This window comes from Desmodus rotundus, chromosome 3, assembly GCF_022682495.2.
Source record: "Desmodus rotundus isolate HL8 chromosome 3, HLdesRot8A.1, whole genome shotgun sequence".
Lineage (NCBI taxonomy): Eukaryota > Metazoa > Chordata > Mammalia > Chiroptera > Phyllostomidae > Desmodus > Desmodus rotundus.
The window spans coordinates 166283612-166292288 of record NC_071389.1 but is presented as its reverse complement, the minus strand read 5'-3'; the positions used below and the strand labels follow the sequence as shown (position 1 = coordinate 166292288).

The window sequence follows — 8677 nt, the reverse complement described above, 5'->3', positions numbered from 1 at the left end:
AGTGCCCTGTTCCATAGCTGTCCCACGTTTAAGGCTTTCGTTATGGTACTCCACTTCCAAGTAACCAAGTCTTTGCAATAGTTGTTCCAGATGACCATGTTTATTCTCAGTTCCGGGTTGGGAAATGAAGACTCAGGGGGTCGTGTCTGGCTCAAGGTCATACAGCCAGCAGATGGAAGAACCATGACTCAAACCTAAGAATAATCAACTCCAAAGTGCATCTTCCCCCCTACCACAACCATTATCCTTTTTCTGAAAGAAAAGAGGCAAACCATTTATAAACAACTTGGAACTTTGAAGTCTGGACAGAAATATCAACCAACACAATCCTAGGTGGCACCATTTAAGTTGCCGTCTCGTGTTTTGTGTTTTCCAGGACAGAGGCCCTGGGTCTAGAGATGCCTCGTTTTATAAAGAAAGAAACTGAGCTTTCTCAGGATGACACAGCTGAGTGGTGTGAGAATCAGGATTTAAACAAGGTTCACCTGACTTCAAAATACTTTGTCTTCCAAGTGGACAATCATCCACACCATGACTTATTCATTCACATCTGAACCAGGGTCAAAGGCATAATGTTTACTAAGGAGGGACAGAGTGGGACTATGTGACCTTCAATTCTTTACACTTGGGCTTTCTTACCTTTATAAAAGGGAAATGGTAGGTTCCCCACAGAGGTCTTGCCATGATTGAGTGAGGTAATGCATGTAAAGCTTACCTGTACTTGCTTGGCCTGTTGTAAGCTTTCCATACATGTCCTCGCATTTACTTAGCACTCAGGAGATTCCCACTTGAGCCCCAGGACTAGGTGGTTAATTCAGTTATGCAAGGCCCCGCATCAGATCTTCACAACAAAGATGGAAATGATCCATTCTGGATGTCACTAAGATTCGACAGGGAAAAATGAAGTGAGTTACATGACAAGTATTGAGTTCCTCAGTAGAAAGTTATTCCAGAAGGCTGGCCTTCTGTATCACCTTCACAGAGGATATGAAAGAACCCCATTCTGAGTCTGTAATGCCCCTTCGGCTCCAGCCAGGAGCCCGCGCTTCATTAAAAACTGTGATCTGTGCCAATTTGTCTGGGTCTTTATGAGGTAGATGAAAGGGGGCCACGGAAGAGACTATCGGCTCCATCTGGCTTGGGTTGGGTGTTTGCCCCCAGCACATCATGTGGTGACATGAGGGCACCAGCTCACCCACTTCGCTTCAGACTGGGCTGCCCTCAAGGGCCAGGGCATTGATCTTACCCCCAAGGCTTGGAATGCGCCCCCAGGCGTATCCCCAGGCCTCTTGAGGTTCCGTAGTCGACCTCACACTTTCACAGGTTTATTCCTGGTGGCAACTGGTCTCACAAGGTAGGAAAGTATGAATTTGGAGCTTTGTGGTCATTTTTATGTAACAATGTTTTAATACATAAGATGTTAGAGTCAAACTTTCTATGCTTTCCAAACGGTGTCTGTATTTTGATTTTTAATGTGCTCCTGAACAAGGCTGTCTGCCAGCACAGGCCAAATCTGGTTAAGAAGGGCTCCTGTACCTGGAAAGGGTCCCTTGAGAAAGCACTTCAAGTCATTTATCCAGGGCTGGCTGGGTTTGCTCTTGGCTTGGAGACTGTCAACTTTCCACCAGACCTGCCGCATAGTAGAGCACATCCTCTCCCGGAGGGCGAGGGAGCCAAGGAGAGAGCAGGTTGTAGGAACGACGGCTATAAAGCAGATGTTATTAGTGGGCAGTGGGGAGGTTGGGAGGCTGAGTACAGTAGCTTTATTTCAGCCTCCAAGGTGGGCCACAGGACTGTGGTCTAGAGGGAAAGCTGCTCCCATTTGGCTGGGCCTGGCAACCCGAGAATCCCCAGGCGAAGAAACACTTCTGCCTGGTGTATAAAATCAGAGGTCATGTCTGGAAGGGACGATATTGATGAAATACAACATTTAGGGCACAGCCTTGAAAAGCTGTCAGAAAGACACCCGTTGAGAACTAGGAGCAAAGAGTTGAAATGTCTCATGATCACCTAATTTTCCTTCAGTTTAACATTATTCTTAAAGTCTTAAGCCCAATTATCAGCAACAACAGCACACAAGAAGACGAGAAAATCCGTTGGTGTGAACTGGTTTGTCACTATTAGCTGGGGTTCAGCTGTGGGAGTTATACATGCTCCTGGGTCTGATGACAAGTAGCTCACTTGTGATTTAGGTTAGGATATATGCCCTACACTTGACATACGGAACTCAAGGTCTTCTGTTGCTCTGATAGCTTCATTCTGAAAAGGAATCTGGTCCCCCTCCCCCACCTTGTCTAGAGGGACTCTTGGCTTATGGTGATAGAACTGCGCTCACTACTCACTGGATAGCTGGACACTTGCCTAGTAGTTGTGTTTGTATCTCTCTTTTTTTTTTCTCCCCAGTGAATTGAAATAGGATAATTCTTTGACTCTGAATTTGACCAGCTGTAGATAAGATCATGCCACCTGACCAGGAGGTCTGCACTTCGAAGCACTTTCTGACTAACACCTTGGGTTAAAGACTTTTTCTGATACTTCCTCTTGCTGTGGTCTCCCTCTCACCTCTCTGCTCACTCATTCCCTTAGGAAGATCCTTGTACAATGCTCTGATGATTATTTGTAGCATTGAAAATAATGAAATGTAAATGAAATATGCAGAGGCCAATCTTATCTCACTGAGCTGTCTTTGAGCATATTAAACTCAAATTACATGATGATGTATGCGTGATGAAAACTAAATGGGGTGATCTGCAGAGAGGTTTATGCTCAGTGCTGCACGGGATACTCCACAGACGAAGATGCTGCTCCTCACAGATTTGTCTATCATGCAAAATTTCCTTTTCAAATTAATTATATTTGTAATTTTTTGCCCCTCTTTTGACCTTATGAAAATCTATACCAGTTCATGAGGCTCCTTTTTGTCTTTAAGGCCAGTCCTCAGGAGAGAATTCTGTGCAATGCTATATAACTAGTTAGGCTGAACTGGGTGTTTACTCTGGAGAGGGTTGAAAGGAAGTACTTCCCACTTTCCATACCTTCTCAAGCAGAAGTCCAGCTGTTGTGCGCCAAAGCCTAGATGTATAAAACAGGAAGCACCGAGACAGACAGGGCACATCCATGAGAAGTATTTTCAACCTCCCAAATTCAAGGGTGTAGTGTCACATCATTACTGCATCGCGCTGTGCATTTCTTCATTCTGCAGCCCTTCTTTTTCTATGGTGGTGTCAGTATTCAGAGTGGTTTCTCTTTCCTGTTGTGATCTGTGAAGACACCTCATTAACTTCAGGGTTTTGTTGGTTCAAAGCTGGGAGTGGACATTTGACCCTTCCAAACGTAAATAGAGTGGAAATTAGCCTAGCACAAACAGAGTTGGGCATTCGTGTAGAGAGTGGCATTGAACTAAGAAAGTTAAAGTTGGGCCCAGGAAAAAAACCTGAGAGCCGTGGTCTTTGGTTCCCTGAACTCTCCTTTCTGCATTGTTTTTCACACTGAGTACAGTCCTGTGCTCCATCTCTGTCCTGCCATCATCTGGAACCCAAGCCCACATGGAGAGAACAGCGAGTGACTGTGCTTCCTTCCCTGGGGCTGCAGTAGCAGAGTTTCGAGCACAGAGGACAGTGCTGAACTCCGGAAGTGACTATCTACTGACGGACTTTGATTCTTGTGGTATCTGCGTAATGTAAGTCATTTGAAGGCAGACGTTCATAGCGACCGCTAAAATCCACTAGGGAATTTTCCACTCAGGTCATTCATATACCAGCTTACTCAAAGAGCTTCATCTGCTTATTTCTCAGTGTGACAGAAAGGTGGGGAATAGATTGACAAGTTCCCTCACTATTTAGCATGTAGTAAATTGAGAAACAGGGAGTTTAAAGAGACTTCAGGAGGAGAGACTAGAAGCCATCACTAATTTTTAAGCTAATTTCTTTCTATGTCAACATATACTCGGTAATTTCCAGGAAGTAGGTCTCAGACCCTCTTTTAGTGACATGTTGACAAATTAATATTGAGGGATCACTGGCAAAACCACATCTCTATACTCCCACTCTGGTTACAAAAATTTTGAATTACTGCTTTCCTCAAATACTTATGATCAGATAATACCCATATATTTCTTTCTCCAGAATGCATATTTACGCTGAGAATTTCTGATTATATTAGATATTTGTATCTGATACAAACTGACATTTATAAATTAGTTGTTGAAAAATTATTGTATTGTGGATAAAGTGAACACTTCAAATTTTTTAAATAAACTGAGGACCAGAGTATAGAACACTTTAATTTTCTGTCTACTGGGATAGAATTACCAGCTTTCAGTATTCCAGTAGTCTGGTATACTGCATTGTTTTAAAGTACTGTATCATCACATTTTACTTGGTAGCACTCATATATCTGAAATTGGAATCAATTATATTTCAAGATAAGAGCAATGACTTAATTTTTCAGTTGACATGAAAAGACAATCCGACACAGTGTACAAGTCTAGACATTTCTGTTGTGTAGAGATGCTTTAAGCAACTGTATTGTGGTATTGCAAGCTTCTACTGCAAGAATGTTTCTTAGTTTTGTCCAAAGTTTTTTCAAACCAGTGAAATATGAACATAATAGTATTGAAAGTACTGAACTCTAAACATAGATGAAACAAGCCATAAAAGTATTCTTTGAAACCAAACTATGGGTTGCTATCAGTAAAATACAGCGTTTGCAAAAAAGATGTTTAAGAAGATGGTATTATTTGAAGATATAAGAAACAAAGGAAAATATTTGAAATTGGCTTATAATTATCTCCTCACCAGTCTTCAGACTATTAGAGGCTGAAAAAGCTTTTCAACAGCTGGAAAATTTTACATGAAAATTTGTTATTTAAAGATGGCACACTTTGCTTTTTTTTTAAAGATATCATTTAAAAGTATTAAAATATTATTCCTTAACTTTTTACTATTCCTTACATCCTTCATGTGAGTGACTTTGTTTTTGAGCATTGATTTATTTTTATTAATATTATTTGTGAGGATTTTAGAATGACAATGGGTATTTAATGTTTACATTTATATAAATTTTTAGTGAAGATTTCAGTTTGTACATGTTGTATTTGAATGTATTATAAATTTAGTTTTACTGACATCTATGAAATCATTTAAAGTAAAAATGTCGTGTGTTAAGTGAAATGAGTACAGTTATGGCATTGTCACTTTGTCCCGTATTGCAATTACTGATGTCAGTTTCTGCTCACAAATATGTGTCAGGTTTAATTTTTAAAAGGATTTTCCATTCCAAAATTGTTTCATGCCTCATTTACTGCCCAAATAATTTAAAGTAAAAAGAGAGAGATCAATGCAATATATTCCAGGCATTTTTATCATCGTCATATCACAGATGTGAAGACCAAGAGCTGTGGGATGAGTCTGTGATGCCATCCGTCACATGTAGTAATTATCGCTATAGTTTAACAGTTTACAGCTGCTGTGTGGTAAAGATTCATTAGTGCTCACGACACTATTACTCTTCCAACTAATTCTAGTGGATTCAATAAATTAATTTAAATGTTTGTTAAAGTATTATCTATGAGTAGTTTAAAAAACCAAATAATATTGAATGGCTTATTACAGAATACACCGGTTGCTTGTCCACATCTCTACCCACTCCTAATCCCCAGAAACAAAAATTTTGAACTCTTTTATATGTATTTATTGGCATGAACCTTGTATTTCAGTCTTTTGATTGATCGATTTTATATATTTACAGACTTCCTTCAATATAGTTCTCAGTTTCTGCTCAAATACAATATTCAGTCTTTTCTGTTGTTATCACTGTTATTATTTGTCCACTAAGCCAAGTAGTATGCTATGATTATTTTTTTCTTTTGTACAACTTTTGCTTCTACCTGGAGGTGATATTTTAAAGTGACTTAATTTCTTCATTTGTTTAGTTTTCTAAGAACATATGTTGAAGTCTTCCCATCCTGTCCAGCAGTTTCACAAACAGCTTATCGACATATTTTCCTGCAGTTAGGGCTGTAGAATACTTTCTTACTTCTCTTCCTCTCACCCCCACCTTCAGGGAAGGGAAGAATCTGAAGGCGTAGTTTGTTTACTATGCAGACATCACTCCTACCTTTCTCTGTGATTCGCGTCTGGTCTCTCTGATTCACTTTCTCCAGGGTAAATATTGTCAGAGAGAAAGCTCCTCGTGTCTGTGGTAGCAGCTGGAGAGAGTTACCTGACTGTGCAGGGTGGGAGTGGGACCCAGGCCTAAGTGTTCCATATACTAGACTTTCAGACAGGTCTTTTTGCTCTCTCCTCTCCCCTCCCTTCCCCCTCCCTTCTCTTCTCTTTTCCTTCCTTTCCTTTCCCTTTTCCTCCCTCCCTTCCTCCCTTCTTCCCTCTCTCCCTTCCTCTCTCCCGTCCTTCCCTTCTGCAAAAACCTTTATTATTGTTTCCAACTGTCCAGTGTATGAGAGAGGGTTCCAGATGGTTAAAAGCATGCCTAGTGGTTTCAGGTAGAGGCTCAGGGAAAGGCCAGACATCAGGGAAATGCAGAGCTGCCTCTCAAAGACCTCTGGGCTTCGAAGGCTCCTAGTCCTGCTTAGGGGTGAGACTTTCAAAGAGATACTCACCCACACCAGCCAGCCTGTGAAGGTTAGTCAGGTGGTTGCCCATCTTCTTGATGAGTTTCATGTCCTCACCAAGGACGTGGTTCTCCAGGAAGTCACAGAGATGAGGGTCTGTGCAGGTAGAACCCCAGGCCTGCAGATCTAAAAGGGCCTGGCTCAGGTTCTTCTCCAAGGCCACAGTGGCTTCCGTGGTGTCCTGAGATTTATCCCACTCACCTTGGGAGGGCTTCTGCACGTCCTGGAAGAGGGTGTGGCCCACCATGCTGGTTTTGAATCTCCAAGAGATGCTCTGCACCTTCACTTTTCTCCTCAGCCAACTTCCAAAAGGAGTGACTCATGCCCTCCAGAGCCACATCTCACAGTTGAAATGGAAGCCCCGCGAGAGGTGGGTACAGGAGGCCCTCAGATGCAGGTTGACCAGGCAGTTGACGGCAGCCTCCACTTCAGTGGAATAATTCTGACAAATTTGGGAGCTCGTGGTTTTTCAGTAATAAGGAATTAAAGTCAAAAACTGAAGGTGGTGACTGGAAAAGAGGTTGCAGGGTGCTCAGAGGCTGGAAGAAGGGGTATCCCTGGGCCTGTTTTGTCCAAACATGGTTGAAGCAAGAGATAGATCTGGGAAACTGTTAAGGGCACTGCCAGGTCTTTTCTTTTCAGTGCCTTGGTCTCATCTCTACCAGCTGCCTTGAACCCTGGTGTTTTCCAGGGTTTGCTTCTCAAAGCCCTATATCCCCTCCATTCCCCTCACCTCGGCATTTCAGGTACAGAGTTTGAGTCTTCCTCCTCTCAAATAAGTGATTTATAGTTCTTCTGTTCATTACTGTTTTGATGCAGGACTATAGCTGATTTTAGTTTCATCAGACATACTTAGTATTGCCTGTTTCCGTTTTCCTTGTTTTGAGATGATTTTTGAGAGGGTATTGGAGCTACTTTTGCTCTTCCAACTTGGAACTGGATACCTTTTTATGGATTTTTTTTTTTAAGAAGGTTTTGTTTTTATTTTCTGGTCCAAGTGGTCTTTCACCCACAGGAATTCATAGAATTCCTTTAGAATCAGATGTTTTGGTCAGGGCGTTTTGGTAGCAAACAACAGGGACCAAGTTTGGTTAACTTAAGCTCACGAAATCCAAGGACAAGCTGAGCGGCCAGATCTCAGGAAGGTTAGAAACTTGGGAAGTTCTAAGCATCTAAGTAGCAGGAACTCATGGGCAGTCTCTCCTCTGGGCTGTTCTGAGAGGGCTGCACCCCACCATTCCCCTTCTCTGGGTTCTTCACTCAAGAGCCAAATTCCAAGAAGAGAGAATCTGATTGTCCAAACTGAAATCACAGGCCCATTTCTTGAGCATTCTTAGCCAAAAGAAAGGGGAAGGGATGTTGGCAGGCAAAACAAAACAAATAAATAAATAGATGTTTACCCAGGTGACAATTTTACAGGATTGGAAAGGTTAATGGAATCTGGCTTTGCTTTCTGAGATCTTTCAGGCAAATTTCTCCTTGCAATGTGCCAATGCTACCGGCAAGTCACTTTGTATTACCATGTGCCTGGCTGGTGTAGGCTGCACGCGTCGGAGAGACAGAGCGCACTAGCCACCAAAAACTCATCCGCATTTTCTGAACTAGGTCTCTTGAAATGGTTTCCATAGGATGTTTTGGGTTAGAATTCCTTGGAGTGGAATGAAGAAATCCTTCTAGGAACAAAATAATGTATTTATTTTTTTCACTCAAGGTTGAGCCGTTTCTTTCTAGGAGGAGTCCCGGATACAATCATGTAGTTTTTCAGTGGGGAGAAAGTTTAGTTCCTTCTTTCAGGTTCCTCTGAGGACTCAGGGTCATATGTCTCAAATTTGTAGGATGGTCAACAGAGCGATTTATGACCCATAGCTCCAGGAGTCAGCGTGACTCAAGCGTTTGAGAGAGCGAAGAACGATCAAGGGTGTTTTCCTAAGTCCTCTTTGCAGATCAAATGGTAATCTTCATAGCCAAGCACCCATCTAAAATAACATCAATATTTCAGTCTGGAGGGGCAAACCAGTCTCAAAAGTTTGTGAATTGTCAGCATAA

The 8677-nt window shown here is 42.0% G+C and overlaps 1 pseudogene; it reads right to left on the bottom strand.

Moving 5' to 3' along the window:
* Window positions 1-6578: 6578 nt before the first annotated feature.
* LOC139440763 (ferritin light chain pseudogene) lies at window positions 6579-7372 on the bottom strand (annotated as a pseudogene).
* Between the last annotated feature and the right edge of the window lie 1305 nt (window positions 7373-8677).